The following is a 16,719-nucleotide window of genomic DNA, read 5'->3' as shown; positions in this document are numbered from 1 at the left end:
AGCCTCAGAGCCTGAGCTCAGGGCATCATTGGACCATAAGGCCCCATTCATTCATTAATTCATTCAGCAAAAATCTCTTGAGCCCCCACTAAGTGCCGGGCACTGTTCCAGACGCAGGGGAGGGAGCAGTAAACAAAACAGATTCCTTGCCCTCAATATGCTTACATTCTAGATGGGGGAGACAGACAGTAGATGAGTATACGAATAATGCATAAGATAAATGTAGGTACTGATAGGTGCTACGAATGAGGTAAAAGAGGGTAATGGGACCAAATAGAGGCTGATGGTGGGCTCACAGCTGGGTGGTGTTCAGGGAAGGTCTCTCCAAGGACATGCTATCTGCCTGAATGATGGACAAGACCTGAATGATGAGAAGAGGCAGTCCTGTGAAGATCTGGGGGAAACAGAAGCAACGACCAGTGCAAAGGTCCTGAGGCAAGAATGAGATCGGCACAGCATGTGCAAGGACAGGAAAGAGGCCAGAGGGGCTAAAGCCTTGAGGACAAGGGGGCGTGGTAGGGGATGGGTTAGGAGAGAAGACAGGGGTCTCATCAGATAAGGTCTGGAAAGCAACTGTAAAGGTTTGGATTTTATTCTAAGCACCTCATTTTGTCACTCACCAAAGTGGTCCTAATCCTGATTAGATGATGTCCCTGCAGCAGGCTGGGCAAATTTACACATTATCAAATCAAAGTCCCACAGTTTAAAGTTCTTCTGATCAAACCTATGCTGGAGTCCCCTCAACCAGAGTCTTATGAAAGGATTAACCCCGCCAAGCTGGTGCCCTCTTCCTCCTGAGATGGCATCTTAGGACTTGATTTGAAACAAGTGCCACTCTTTGCTCTGGACCCTAGGCAGTGTCTGAATGAATGACACTGTCCTTGAAGGAGCCAGCCTAGATGGAGGGCGATGGAGAATGTTCCAAGGTTCTAGTTAGCTCAGGTTGGTGCTGTACCATCATCCCCTCTCTCTGCTTCCTACTCCTCCTGGGGAATAGGGAGCCAAGGACAGCTCTGCCCCCAGGCCACTGGACCAGTGCCTACCTGATGCCCTGGGGAGCATGAGGGAGCAGAGGACCCCATCGCCCGACAGCTGGGAGCCAAAACGGAGGCCTCCGCTCCCTGCCGATGTTCCATCTGGGAAAGGTCACCCGGACCCTGGACTCACAACCGTGGGCAAAAAAAAAAGCCTGTGAAAGGGCAGTGTGTGCAGCCGCGTGGGCACGATCCTCACGTGCGTCCTGACCGGGATGGGGTGGGTGGACAAGGGAGCGGGTGGGGGGCAAGGAGAGGTCGTCTTCCCACCGCCCGACCTCACACATTCCTTCAGCATCTCTGGGAAATAATCACACTCTCCACGCCGAAGAAACACAGTCAACAGATTCTGGTTTCCTAGTTACGCCAGCGGCTTCTAAAGATAGGCAGGCAATGACAAAGCAAATTGGCATATGGACTGCAAATAATTCCAGTACCAGCTTGCTTGGCAGCACCTAAGCCTACCCGTGCTGGGCGCTCCCTCCTCTTCCCTCTCCTGTTTCTGAAACAGTCTCTGGTTGCTGAACACCCCAGCCCAAGTGTGAGCTGGAGGGGCCCCCTGGAGCCCCTAGAGCGGGTCCTGCTCAGGGCTGGTGTGTTCTGCTGGGCTCCTGCTACTTCAGTCACGCACATCTGTGCCCTCCACCACGCCGCACTCACACGGAAGGTCCACCCCGTTGCCACCCGCAGCTGTGTGTGTGCCCTGACCCCTTCCGGGGCAGCAGACCGCTTCCCTCTTTGTGACCACATGCAGCTGCCCCGGCATTCCTGCCCTGGGGCTCCTCCCCTGGGGGAAAGGTCACAGTCCAGACACTTCTCACTTTGACCCCATTCCTCTTCTGGCCCCAGGAAGGAGACTGTAAAGCATCTTCCTATCTAAGCTCCTTCATTCCCCAAACCCTGCATGTTGGTGATGCTGACTCGGTGCCAGGTTCTGCATTGGCATACCCAGCAGTGGGGATTCCAGGAGGGAAAAGACAGGATCCATGCCCCCAGGAGCAAGGAAAACGAACACGACTAGGCTCCTACTCTCTGCCACTCTGCTTAAGTGCTGTTCACAAGTTGTCTCATTTATTTCTCATTCAGCCTCTATAATGACCCCACAGTGTAAGGAGTCTTATCTCTCATCATCTTTTTATCACGATGCTTATTCTTAACTCTGTGAACCAATTGAAGAAAGAAGCTCAGATGGGTTGAGTAAGTTGCCCAAGGCTACAGCTAAAAAAAGTTTCCCTGGAATTTGCTTTTATTTTTTATTGTTTAAATGTTTTAAAGATCTATTTTGTATTCCAGCCCTATGGCATAAAGGCCTTCATACCTGCCATTAAACCACAGCATAGCTTCAAGAAGCTCAGAGGAGCTCAGTGAGGGCCAAGCAGTTAACAGACTCCATCTCACCTGGTTCCAGAGGCTCTGATGAAAAAACCATTTACAGAGGTGAGGGCAGGATTACTGGGACCAAAAAGGGCTGCTGAGATACCAGGGGACTAGCAATGGCCAGAGGCTGTCACTATTGCCAGGCCAAAGGGACAGAGGAGCAAGCATGGAGAGCTGAGCCAGGGAGGAGGGGCTGCCGGGCTCGTGCACTAATTGTGGAGTGGTGCCCAGAGCAGTGAGGAAGCGGAGGAACTACCCCAGCCTCTCTGTCCTCCCACCTGCAGTAACTCACCTGGATGCCACATGTCAAGGGAGCACTAGGGATGCAGCCCAGGGCACAGGGCAGGCTGCAAAGCATACAAATGGATCTGCAGGGAACAAACAGAATGACCTGTCCATGAAAGAACAAACTCATCCTTGATGCTCAGGGCTCATTAAGCCAGAGTGCAGATAAGGCAGGGAAGTTAGGGACTGTGTGGACTCTAAAAGGAGAAGAATGAAGAGAAGGATAAACAGGAGATCTGGGAAACAGGAGCTCTCGTCCGGGGCTCTTTGGACCAAACCCTTCATTTTGCAAATGACTTAAAACTTATTTTAAAAATCATTTGACTGCAAAAACTACCATTTAACCCACAGTTTATGCCTGGATCTTATTTATTTATTTATGAATCCTGTATCCCTTGGGCCTAGCACAGTCTCTGTTATTCAGTTTGTTGAATGAGTGAGATCTTTCCCCATGTATCCCCTTGTCATCTGGTTCTGAAACCACCTCTACCCATGGTAAGTGCAGCACTCAACACACACATACAAACCTAGTCAATTACAAAGGCATGAACTCAGAGTTCTCATCAACTGATTGTTAAGAGAAATCACCCAGGACTTTACATGCATTATCTCATGTAGTCCTCCCAACAGCACAGTGAGATAGGCCATTTTACAGGTGAAGAAACTCAGGCAAGGAGAGTGCGCTGGCCCTGCACTTTTGGTCCTCAGATCCATGCCTTGCATTCCCTCATAAGCTACATTTCTTGGGTTCCTGTACCAACTGGTTTCCAGCTGGATTCAGCCAAAGGGAGGCCCTGGCAGAAAATTGAAGGGTGAGAGGAAGCCAGAGTCAGGGTATTTCTCTCTTCTTTCTCTGCTGTGTGTGATGTCTCCCTCCAGACAGGGCACCATAATTTCCCCTTCTGCTGAGTGATGCCAAGGGGAGACGTCCTGTGATACAGCCTCTCCCTAAGAGGGGTGGCTTCCTGCTAATCTCTGGTTACCTCTCCACCCCCAGTCTGGCTCTTCACTCTTCATCACCTGGTCACCAATTCTCTGCATTAAATTCCCCCCGTTTCCCTGGTTTGAACTTGGGCTTTGATAAGCCAGATGTAGAATGCTGCCCAAGGCCACACAGGTAGGAGACGGCACAGTTACAATTCAAGCCCCAGTTTCTGAATAAAGTGCTCCTAACCACCCACATCTGCCACATCTTTTTTTTTTTTACATCTTTATTGGAGTATAATTGCTCTACAATGGTGTGTTAGTTTCTGCTCCATAACAAAGCAAATCAGCCATACATATACACATGTTCCCATATCTCTTCCCTCTTGCGTCTCCCTCCCTCCCACCCTCCCTATCCCACCCCTCCAGGCGGTCACAAAGCACCGAGCTGATCTCCCTGTGCTATGCGGCTGCTTCCCACTAGCTATCTACCTTACGTTTGGTAGTGTATATATGTCCATGCCTCTCTCTCACTTTGTCACAGCTTACCCTTCCCCCTCCCCATATCCTCAAGTCCATTCTCTAGTAGGTCTGTGTCTTTATTCCTGTCTTACCCCTAGATTCTTCATGACATTTTTTTCCCCTTAAATTCCATATATATGTGTTAGCATACGGTATTTTTCTTTCTCTTTCTGACTTACTTCACTCTGTATGAAAGACTCTAGGTCTATCCACCTCATTACAAATAGCTCAATTTCGTTTCTTTTTATGGCTGAGTAATATTCCATTGTATATATGTGCCACATCTTCTTTATCCATTCATCCGATGATGGACACTTAGGTTGTTTCCATCTCCTGGCTATTGTAAATAGAGCTGCAATGAACATTTTGGTACATGACTCTTTTTGAATTATGGTTTTCTCAGGGTATATGCCCAGTAGTGGGATTGCTGGGTCATATGGTAGTTCTATTTGTAGTTTTTTAAGGAACCTCCATACTGTTCTCCATAGTGGCTGTACCAATTCACATTCCCACCAGCAGTGCAAGAGTGTTCCCTTTTCTCCACACCCTCTCCAGCATTTATTGTTTCTAGAGTTTTTGATGATGGCCATTCTGACTGGTGTGAGATGATATCTCATTGTAGTTTTGATTTGCATTTCTCTTGTGATTAATGATGTTGAGCATTCTTTCATGTGTTTGTTGGCAATCTGTATATCTTCTTTGGAGAAATGTCTATTTAGGTCTTCTGCCCATTTTTGGATTGGGTTGTTTGTTTTTTTTGTTATTGAGCTGCATGAGCTGCTTATAAATTTTGGAGATTAATCCTTTGTCAGTTGCTTCATTTGCAAACATTTTCTCCCATTCTGAGGGTTGTCTTTTGGTCTTGTTTATGGTTTCCTTTGCTGTGCAAAAGCTTTGAAGTTTCATTAGGTCCCATTTGTTTATTTTTGTTTTTATTTCCATTTCTCTAGGAGGTGGGTCAGAAAGGATCTTGCTGTGATTTATGTCATAAAGTGTTCTGCCTATGTTTTCCTCTAAGAGTTTGATAGTTTCTGGCCTTACATTTAGGTCTTTAATCCATTTTGAGCTTATTTTTGTGTATGGTGTTAGGGAGTGATCTAATCTCATACTTTTACATGTACCTGTCCAGTTTTCCCAGCACCACTTATTGAAGAGGCTGTCCTTTCTCCACTGTACATTCCTGCCACCTTTATCAAAGATAAGGTGACCATATGTGCGTGGGTTTATCTCTGGGCTTTCTATGCTGTTCCATTGATCTCTTTCTGTTTTTGTGCCAGTACCATACTGTCTTGATTACTGTAGCTTTGTAGTATAGTCTGAAGTCAGGGAGCCTGATTCCTCCAGCTCCGTTTTTCGTTCTCAAGATTGCTTTGGCTATTCGGGGTCTTTTGTGTTTCCATACAAATTGTGAAATTTTTTGTTCTAGTTCTGTGAAAAATGCCAGTGGTAGTTTGATAGGGATTTCATTCACATCTGCCACATCTTAATTCAGAACTCACTTTAGTCCTAACTTCTCACTACACTGAAGCCCAGAGAGAGTGAGTGACTTGCCCAAGGTAACATAGCTAGTTAATGGCAGAGCGAAGGTTGAGAGGAGTACTTGTCTCTCAACTGTTCCCAGTGATATTTTCCCTCTACAGCACCATCAACCCCCTAATGTGTCTGAGGCCTTGGATAGGAGGAGTTACTGCTTATTTTCAGAGCTGACTTTTCCTTCTCGCGTAAGAGCTGAAAGAGCATACTGGCCTCTCCTCTCCCAGAGCTGTTAGGAAGATGAACAGGATAAACCAGGGCTCTGAGCTCCCACGGAGATAACGGAGATGCCTAAATATAAGGCTTTATGGTGGTAATGATAGCAGGAAAGTGCTGTGGGTAAACAATGATTTAAAACAATTCGAAGTTACTGCAACAGTCATGGGTGTTCTGTTCTCAAGGCAGCTGAAAAACTCACTCTGTAGACATTTCTGTCTCCAACTATTTGTTGCCTTGAAGCCCAAGAGTGCTTCTAGGCAGCCCTAATTTGTTGGAGATGAACACAGAGGAGGTGATGCCATTACGAAGCCATGGCCACAGGCAGCATCTTTAATTCATGAGCAGGGTGGCATTGGCAGGAGGAAAGGAAGAACTGCCTTGAGTCTCTGCCTTGAGGTCAGGTAAAATTTAGATTCCACCCAGTTCCAGCACAGCTAAGTGGCTTTCAATTTGTGTTTTGAGGAGAGGTGATATGGTGCTGGTCATGGTTGGGAGAGGAGAGATTCTTCTGATGAACCAGCCCCCCAAGTGCTAAGAGCATAGCTGAAGATCCCCCGGCAGTTACTCCTGTACTTCTATTCATTCATCCAACAAATGTTTACTGAGTATATGTAGAACACTACTAATAGTGAGTTCTTCTGAGTCAGAAAGATTACTGGCTATGTGACTTTGGCAAAGATACTTAACCTCTCTGTGCCTTTAAAGGGGGATAGTAACAGCATTTATCTCATAAGACATTAGGAGCATTAGTTAAGTTGGAACATACAAGGACTCAGAACAGTATCCGGCATATAGGAAGGATTTGCTAGATATAGTTTGGCTCTGAAGTCAGATCTGGCTCTAAGTTCTGTTTTTAGCTGTTAGTAGCTATGTGACTTCAGGCAAGTTACCTGACCTCTCTGAGCTACAAATTTCTCATCTATAGAGAAGCACAATCCCTGTTTTATATGGAAGTTGTGAAGGTTCAATGAGATAGTGATGTAAAGTATCCAATCAATGTTTATTGAGTGTCTCCTCTGCAAGAAATAGAAACAGAAATAATGGGCCTGGCCTTTAAGGCCTATGTCTGGGGATAAGCCAGGTACACACACTCAGGTCTGATCATCCCCGCAAAACTCCAAATGGACTCTGGACCAAAAGTCAACAGGCCTGGTTCTGTCTGTTGACTGACCAGGGTGAGTCAACAGACAGAACTGGGTGACCACGTTCAAATTGCCTGACCTCTCAACCTCAGTTTCCCACCAGCAGGATAAGGGGTTGGAATGTATGGCCTCTAGGGCTCCTTACAGCTCAACTATCCTAAGAGTCAAGGCACCTTCTCCAGGACTCCCTTAGACCTCTGGCCCAGGCCCAGTCTCGAGAATCAACGCGGTAGAGTGGAGAGGGTGGGCTCATGGGGGTAGACGAGGGTGCATGAAGGTCTAGCCTGGCGTCAAACACCCAGCGTGTATTCCAAGGTGGTTTCCTGTCTGCTTCCTGGCCCAGCACAGGTATCACCGTCTGATTCCACAATAAAGGGCTGAGTCTTTTAAAGCTAGGATGAGCCCCCAGATCGTTGCATATTCCTCCTCCTTTCTGTGCCCTGCTTACCCAAACCGCCTTCCTCTGGTTCTCCGACAAGCTCCAGGTGGCTGTCCCACTGAGGCTTCCAGGCCAGGACCTTGATGTATAGTCGGTCCTCAGCTGGGATCCAACCCGGGCTGGTGGGAGGGAGGGGAGTGAGCGCCAGCCTCACAGGAGTGAGTGTGTGTGTGTGTGGTGTATGTGTGTGTGTGACCTTTCCGCTTTCATCTCCAGGATTCTAATCTCCGGCGTTATAACACCTGGGTCAACAACTTGGAAATATATTTCTGTATCTCCAGCGAAGGAGGCGGCACATGTTTCTGTGTCAATGAAAAAACAGTGGGGGCCTTAATACCTCCTCGGAAGCGCCAAGCCCCTCAGTAGAGATGCAGGGCTTGTTGCACAGGTGGGTACCTGCCCCCTTCTTACTTTGATCCTCCTGAAGGCAGTGGGGGGCAGAAGTGCTGCTATGAGCACCACTGGCCAGAGGCAGCTGGTCAGAGGTGTGGGAGGCTGCCAGGCAGATGCCCAGGGTTTGGGATTTCAAACCGTGGAGGGATTCACGAGCTGTCGCTTGGGCAAGGGACATTCCCATAGGCAAGGACCACTAGCACAGCCCTAAGCAGGCTTCCCTTGGCCGGTGAGTGGTCACAGGAAGTGGCTCCCGACCACGGAGGGCTGTGCATCCCATCTCCCTCCCTCTCTGCCTCCTTCCCATTCCACAAACAGTCACCGAGCCCCAAGTGCCAGGCCGTGACCGTGGGGCTGCAGAAACAGAGGTGAGTAATGCAAGCTGTCCCTCTGCAGAGCTGACAGCCTAGAAGAGATGATTATGGACATATAAACAAATAATTACAATAGCGCGTGCTAAGTGCTATAATAAAGCAATAAACGTGGTGCTCAGGGAGCATGGAAGATTCCGGGGAACATTAGAGTCTGCAGATCACTCACTTAAGAGAGGCAGAGACCAGGGTTCAATCAGGCCTGAACAGATTGTTCAAAAGCATTTCCAGTTCACACTTCAGCACCAGAGTTTTTCTTTTCTGCCTGTTAACATGTGCGTAGGAAACCAAGCCTTTGGCTGGAAGCTCAGCTCTGGGGCTGCTGCCCAGTGGCCCAGCCATCCCAGCAGAGCAACCGAGGGCCCTTGTGTTTAGAAAATGCCTCCCCGTGAGGACTTTGCCAACCTGGAGGGCCAGGGCAAGGGTGCCCTTGGACCATCTTAGTTTAGGAGGAAAAGTTGGGGCTGCCACAGCTCTGGGCTATTTCCGGACACGATGTACTTGAGAAATAACAGGCTGACCTGTCTTCCCTCCAGACACAGGCTCCCTTGCACCTGACTCTTTAATCTCCCTCGAGGAAAAATCATCGCTTCGGGCTATGACCCGGAGAGGGACAGCAGCATCCTCCTTCCTGACCGCTGTCTCCTACTGGCAGAGGAGCCAGACCTGACACGCAGATGCACTTGGTACCTGAACGCTTCTGAGGCAGAGATGAGTGAAGCCTCTTGAAACCGAGGCCTTCACTGATCTTGTCTCCACATCCTGGGCTACCCCACATGTCCAGGGGCCAGCATGAAATGTTCAGGTGGTGCTTCAGACCTCACATCAAATGCCCCCTTGATTCTGTAGTTGGCCGACCGGTGGGGAATTGGGTGGAGCAAGGAAGGCACTGGCCAGCCTCACTCCTCCCTTCCAGGGCTGCCCATGCCCCTTGCCACTGGCATAGGCTGGCATTCAGCACCTCCAGAATGTGTGCCCACATCATGCCCGATACTGAAACATGCAGAACAAGAGCAGTTGCAAACAGGGTCTCCGCCCTGGCAGTACTGATAGGTTTCTCTGGGGCATGAAGTTGTCTCTCCCTTCACAGTGGCGGGCTTCGAACTGGGGGTCTGAGTGATGTTCTGGTGCTGAGAGGGAGAGGCAAGAGGACCCAGATGATCCAGAGGGGGTGCTGTCAGCTGCAGTCCACAGACAGGATCGCAGCCCCGGGTCCTGCCTGTGTAAGGGGCCCCCATCAGAGAAAACCCCAGCTAAGCCACACCTCCCCTGCCTGGGCTCACCACACACTCCATAAACAGGTCAGCTGGCTATGCCACCAGCAGGAGGGACTGGGCACCAGGAAGACGTGACTACATTTCTTGATAATAACAGCTGACGCATGCCGTGTTCACTGTGCGGGGCACAGTGCTAAGTGCTTTTACAGGGGTTAACTCATTCAGTGCTCACACAGCAGTACGACAGGTTACTATTACCACCCCTACTGCACAGACGAGGCACCGAGAGGCTCTGAGGCTTGCTCAAGGTCACACAGCCGCTAAGCGGATAGGCCAGGATTTAAATCCCAGGAATATGAATTTAGACCCTGTGTTCTTACCCACTATATTACTCACTCAAATTCCTCATTTAACCCTGGAGGGATCACAGTGGTTATTTTTACTAACAGTTTTAGTGGTGGACAGGGTCTGGCTCTGGAGTCAGACGCAAGCAGACCTGGGTTCTAACTGTGTGAACTTTGGAAGGTGACGGAACCTCTCTGGGCGTCAGTTTCTCCATCTGCGAAAGGGATAGGAACCCCTGCCTTGGAGGAAGTAAAAATGTAACAATGCCCTTAGCATAGGGCCATTCACCAGTAAACACTCAACAATTATCATTTTACAAATGTGTTTTCTTAGATTGACAAAGGGGATCTGCCCAGTACTTAATTACAAGCTATGTGACCTTGGGCAGGTCACTTGGCACTGGTTTTCCATCTGTAAGACACTGGAACAGTATAAAGCATTCCCCAGCAAACCCAGGCTGGGCGGTGGAGAGAAAGAGGCTTCCGGCTGGCCTGGGATTTAAAACATCCTCACAGAAAATCCACATAGTAAACATACACACACACACGCTTATGCAGATGCGTAAAGATTGTGGCCTTTCCACTGTTTTTAGCCAATTTGGTTCCAACGCCCACACTCGGCTCCTTTTAATCCCTCTCCCTGCTAATTTCTCTCCATAGCACTTAGCACTAAGTGACACACTGTGTATTTTATTCACGTTTATGAACCACCTGCCCCTCCTATACTGTAAGCTCCAAGAGGGCAGGGACCTTGCCTGTCTTGTTCCCTGCCGCATTGCTAGCTCCTGGGTTAGGGCCTGGCACGTGGTGCTTGGTAATGTAAATGTGTGCTCAGCGGAAGGGAAGGATAATGGGAGGCGTGCAACTCCCTGTCCTTTCTCTCCTCCAAGGGCCCCATGTGTCAGAACCGCCCACCTCTCTGCCACTAAGTTGCAGGGAAGACACCCATATTTACAGAAAAGTACATAAAAATGGCTAATAAATGGCTTTATTTAGCTCTGATGGTGTACCCTGCCCTGGGCTGAGCACTTTACATGTATTAACTACTTTAACTCATTTAATCTGTATCACAGTCTGTCTCCAGCTTACAGGGCAGAAAAGCAAGGCACAGAACAGCTAATTGCACGGAGAATGAAGCCCACGAGGTTTAGCTTCATAACCCACACTCCTAACCGCTTTGCCCTTGGGCCTCCCAAAGTTTCACTGCTAGTCTCCTCTCTTCTTCTCCCCCAGCCCCAAATTCCCTTTCTTCCCATTACTTCTCAGTTGCAGACATGTTTGCAATGTTCTCAGTTGCAAACATTTCACCCAAAGGCGTGTCTAAGCACGCATTCATTCATTCAACAGATGTGTTGGAAGCGCCAGGTATTGTTTTAGGCACTGACTCTCCTAATAGAGAAAGGAGTCCCTTCCCACCTGGGCACCCAGAAACTGCCAGGGGCAATGCGTTGTGCTCTTTCTTCGCTTGTCACAAGTCCAGGGTTTGAAGAGTGCCTGGCTAAGTGGTTTGTCAGGGCCTAATATTGGAACCTGGGGCAGGCAGCGGTGGCTGATGGGGTTTGGCCCAGATATGACCTGAAAAGGAACCAGCCCTCCCATTTGGGATAAAAGGATGGGGCCTGGGCATCCTTCCCCCATCCTATCCTCTTCCCCAGCCCTAGTATCTTCCCTTCTCCCAGCTGATCACAAAAAATGCCTTCTTTGCCTAATTGTTACATATACTAATTATTTTCATTTACATGCCTAGCTTACCATTTATGCCTAATTATTGTGCAGCTCTGAAACAATTACGCATAACATTAACAATGTATCAGGGTAACTTTGCACTGGATTTTATTTAATGTCAGTACCCAATGGTTCATGTGCAACTAATCTCCAGTTTGTGGTTCCCATAGCAGAAAGTTCCCTAAAGTGAGTTGGGGCCGGGAGAACATTAGGGTGGGTCCCACTGCTCTGTGATGGTGCATAAGAACAATAACAAGAGTAGCAGGAGAAGGAATAGTTGTAACAGTTACAATTTACTGAGCCATTATGTGCCAGACACCAGACACTGTTAGCACTTGATACACATTGTATCATTTAAGCTTCAAGGCTCTCCTATTTTTAAAGATGAGGCAAGTAATACATTCAAGGTCACACAGCTGGGAACTGGCAGGTCTGTGCTCAAAATCAGACGTGTGTGGTCCAGAGCCTGACCCTTTTACCACCTTACAGGTGCCTGTCCCCTGGAAAGGTCCAGGGAGAGCCCTGGGGGGACCTGGGAGGCCATCCCACTCCCCTCGTTCTCCCGAAGAGAAAACTGAGGCCAGAGTGGGTAAGTGGCTTGGCCAGCCAGGCTAGACCTGGACAAGGTCCAGTTCTCCTGGCGCTTGGCTTTCCCTCTGCTGCTCTAGGAGGAAGCTGTCCTGGGAACAGAATCGGCATCCCTGAATCCCGCTCATCGCTTGGGGCTGACGCAGGCAGCGATGCGCTCCCCACCGCTGGATCATCAGCCGGGTGAGGAACAGCGTTCATTTGCTCTGATTCTTGAGAGCTGACCTGTTTTAGGAAGTGTTCCCTTTGGAAGATGCCTGCTCTCTTCTCCTTCCATCCTTTCTTTTCTAAACATGCATCTCCCTTCACTCCATTTATCTTTCCTCAAAGGCAACAAATAGCATTTAGTGAGTTACTAAATGGGCTGGTTATGACACTAAGTGCTCTACGTCTCTTTTCCTATTTAATTGTCACAATACCTCTCTGGGATAGAAACTATCATGATCTCCCTATTTTCCAGCTAAGGACTCTGAGGCCCAGAGAGGTTAAGTGATGTGCTCAGAGTCACACAGCTGGCAATGTCAGTGCACGGATCCAGGGCTAGGTATATCCGATTCCAAAGCCTCCCCTCTTAGGTCAACGCACAACATAATCCTTCTTAATATCAACCTGCTGGCTGCCAGGCTGGCATTGCATTTTTTTTTGCTAGGAAGCCAAAGCAAACAGCCCAGTATTTTGAGCCCAAAGAGTGGTCCTGCTTGCACTTCTGCTCCTGGAATGTTCCTCCTCCCAGACACCTGCATGGCTCACTCCCTCACTACCTACTAATTACTGCTTCCTCTCAAGGGGTCTTTCCTGCCTGCCGCGTGGGAAAACTACCAGACGCCTACCAGGCTCTGCCCTCCAACTCTACTTACTTTCCTTCATCCAGCTCTGACAACCACCTGACGATGGATTCTTTTTTTTTTTTTTTTTTGGTTTATGTATCTCTAGGTTATCAACCCCCACTAGGATATAAGCTCCATGAAGGTAAGGACTTTATTCTACTATGTTCATGATTAGAATAGTGCCTGTCACATAGGAGCTTAAAAAATATCTGTTAACTGAATGAATGGTCCAGAGGGAGGGGGGTATGATGCCCAGGAAGGAGAAGGGGCCCCGGAATGAGGCTCACCTCCTGCCCCTGACGCTCAGCTGGCTGGGATCTCCCTGCCCTTAAAGAGCTCCAGGACAGCTCCTGTCTAAGTGCCTTCTCTCCTTTGCACAGACACATGGAATCGTCAGTGCCTAATGCTCAGCCTCCACAGAGAGAAGCAGTAGTGAAGCTGCATGCAAGCAGGGCAGCAGGCTGTGGGGTCCACTCCTGTATGGCTAGAGAAGGCATCGCACAATTGCTTTGGGGAAAAATTCACCACCCTGACTGCACCTGTGGAAGTTGAGGTTAAGATGCGTTCTCACTGTCTGAATGCCATGTGCAGACATGGAGCAGGAAGCTCCCAGGCGGAGCGGGCAGCAGGCAGGGGCCAGCCGGGAATGACATCGCAGAAGAGGGGCTGAGTCTAGTTCACAGGCCCCCCCACCCAAGTGTCCTGGCCCCAGGGCTCAGGGCAGTCCCACATAGACCTCATAATGCTCCCTTCACAACTCTTCCTGGGAGCAATGTCACAGTGGGCTATGGGATGTGGGGCGTGGCAGCTTTCCCTCCCTGGCTTCCAGTGTGTGGGAAAAGGCCACACAGCCTGGGGCCAGGGGAGGAAAGCTCTGCTCGAAGACGGGACTGTTTCAGAGGAGAGATAACAAGCCTCTGATGGCATCAGGGTTAACAGAGCCTCCTGCAAACTTGGAATCCAACAGGCTCCCGGCAGCTGCATTAAAATCTAAACAGTCTTTCCTGTGGATTTTTCCGATTAATGCAAATTTGTTTTGCTTTGCAAATTGAAAATCAGTGGCAAGCACCTGGTGTAAGAATTCCAGCAGGGAGTAGAGAACCTGAGAGGAAGCCAGCCAGTCCCCAACCTTGCCCACCTCTGGTTCCTGGGCAGCCAGGCCTCCTCCACCGTGCTGGGTTCCACCCCCCACCTCCTCAGTAAAGGGCTCTCACGAAGCAAGACTGACTGCACCCCAGTGGTTTCCAGATGCTGGGACTCCCAGGCTTCTTTCTTTCGCCAGCAATGGGGGGTGATAGGTACAATCAGGGAAGTCATTCAAGCCCACTGTAAGAAGCCTGCCTTGGCATCTCCTGGGGGAGGGGAGGCGGGATGCCATCATATGATACCATAGTGGCATTATTTCATCTTTCAGCAAAGGAATGGGCAGGTGCCTTGGAGATGCACATCTGGTTGAAATCGTTCATGTCTAGTGCTTGTGCCAACTGCATGGCTACTTAGCTCTGAGCAAGCGCCTCCTCCCACCAGCACCAGAAAGCACAGGGAACTACTGGGGGCTCCCAGGGAAAGCGGGGTGACAAGGAAGATGCTGCTAGCATCCCACAGCTGCCTCTCTCTGCAGAGCTGGGCCCATCCCGCTTGTGCCTGGATACCTGTCAAAGCCATGCTAAGCAGACAGGAATACCCCTTTCCCACCTGTCCCCTCCTCCACCAGCCGCGCATTGTTCATTCAGCTCCGAGATAAGTCGGGAGGGAGGGCAGTTATGAACGGGCCCCATTATGCTCCCCCTTCCCCTGCTACGCAATTTAAAGGCAGGAGACAGAGAGAAATGCTCTGGAAATCCAAATTAAAATGTATTCCTGCAGCAATCCCGCACCCAATTAAAGTAACCCAGAGCCTATTGTCCTTTGCTAAATTTAGAAAATGCTCAGGTGTGTCTGATCCTACTCTGCACAGATATTTTTAATACAGATTTAATCATATTTTGGGTTAGGAGAAGAAGCTAATTAGGTAGGCAGATTTAGAAAGGCTGCCGGAATGCGGGACAAAGAGAGGTGATTTGATGCGATTTGATGTTTTTTTTTTTTTTTAAACAGTAAGTTGTGTTGCGCTTGGGTTTTGGATTCACAGCAAATAGGCTTGAAAACCGAGGTGACAACGAACAGAAAATCTCCCCGTGTTGGTAGTCGATGATTCCTGGGGCTGGAAGGGACCCTGAAAGAAGGTCTCGTCCACTTTCTAACTCCACTGACTGCTGGACCCAAACCCACCAGGGGCCGAGGGCCTTCGCTGTTTAACAGGGCACCTAAACTGGCGCTCTCCATCCTTGGACGGGAAGCGTTCACTCAGGTCTCTCTGCAGGAAGGCACATGGTGTTAGCAGCTCGGTGAGTGCTGGTGGCATGGATAACTGAATCAGTGACCAAGCAGATGAACCTTGAAACCTGCCAGCCCCAGACCTGGGCGAGGGGCATCAGGCTTCTGCCCACCTTTTCCCTGGGGCCCTGGCCTACCTCCTCTAGTTCTCGGGTGTTGCCTGAGGCTCCACCCTCACCCAGTAAACTGATCTCTACAAAGCATCACTGACTGTGCCCAAGTATAATAAACTAGGAGTCTTGGCTTGACTCCGTGCTGAATCATCATGCGATCGAGTAAATGATGCAAAAACTCCTCTGAGTCTCAATTTCTCCACCAGCAACACGAGGATTCAGGTCTCTCCCTTCATTTATTAGGATGACAAAGGTCTGGCAAAACCTGGGTGTGCCAAGCTGGACGTGTCAGGGAGAGGGCCACGGCAGGGCACATGCCCAGGCAAGAAAGGTCGTGACACTATGGGTTTGTCTTGTTTTAACCAAAGTGTGAGTGTGTTGGGGAGAGTGGCCTCTTTATCCAGGGCCCACCCCCACCCCTGTCTCTGTGATGAAGGAGGCTGAGCCCAGCATATTGTTACTGAGTTTTCCAGCTTCCTCCTGAACATACTGCCAAGTTAAAAGGCTGGGATGAAGTGAGAGAGTGGCATGGACATATATGTAAAATAGCACAAATGTAAAATAGACAGCTAGTGGGAAGCAGCCACATAGCACAGGGAGATCAGCTCGGTGCTTTGTGACCACCTAGAGGGGTGGGATAGGGAGGGTGGGAAGGAGGGAGATGCAAGAGGGAAGAGATATGGGGATATATGTGTACGTATAGCTGATTCACTTTGTTATAAAGCAGAAACTAACACACCATTGTAAAGCAATTATACGCCAATAAAGATGTTTAAAAAAAAAAAGGCAAAGCACAAGACTATCTACAGTGTGCCACCCCTCACGTAAGGAAGAAAGGGATGGAAGAAGGTACACAGGTATCTTGTCCATTGGTGCAGAAGGAATACACACACTTAGGTTGGTTACCTACCAGAGGCGGATGAGAAAGGGGGGGAAGAAGGGGGATGGGAACGGGGAGCAGAGGTGAGGAGGGAGGGGCACTTCTCTGAGGATAACTTTCCATTTGGGTCTAACTCCTGGAGCTTTAGTACTGCTTCACAGAGCCTTCACACACCCCCAAATAAACAAGCAGCCCAACAGGATGTGGAGGGACCACCCCCGCCAAAACCCACAGAGTTTCTCCTAAATCCAGACTCTCTTCCTCAAGGAATGGGTCCCACAAAAAGGAGAGCCTATTATTTTCACAGTGTAGCAGCTGAAAGCAAAGATTCTAGAGGTTAGGTTCAAATTCCAGCTATACCCCTCATAGGCAGTGTGACTTTGATCAAGTCACTTAACCTCTCTGGACTT

The 16,719-nt window shown here is 49.2% G+C and overlaps 1 protein-coding gene across 2 annotated transcripts in view; it reads right to left on the bottom strand.

Moving 5' to 3' along the window:
• The window catches only part of KCND3 (potassium voltage-gated channel subfamily D member 3), a 224,316-nt gene that overhangs the window by 159,098 nt on the left and 48,499 nt on the right, over positions 1-16,719 (bottom strand). The window lies entirely within an intron of this gene.

The sequence above is a fragment of the Lagenorhynchus albirostris genome, chromosome 2 (assembly GCF_949774975.1).
Source record: "Lagenorhynchus albirostris chromosome 2, mLagAlb1.1, whole genome shotgun sequence".
NCBI classification, from domain to species: Eukaryota; Metazoa; Chordata; class Mammalia; order Artiodactyla; family Delphinidae; genus Lagenorhynchus; species Lagenorhynchus albirostris.
Note: the sequence above shows the minus strand (reverse complement) of the source record. Positions and strands in the feature narration are given on the sequence as shown.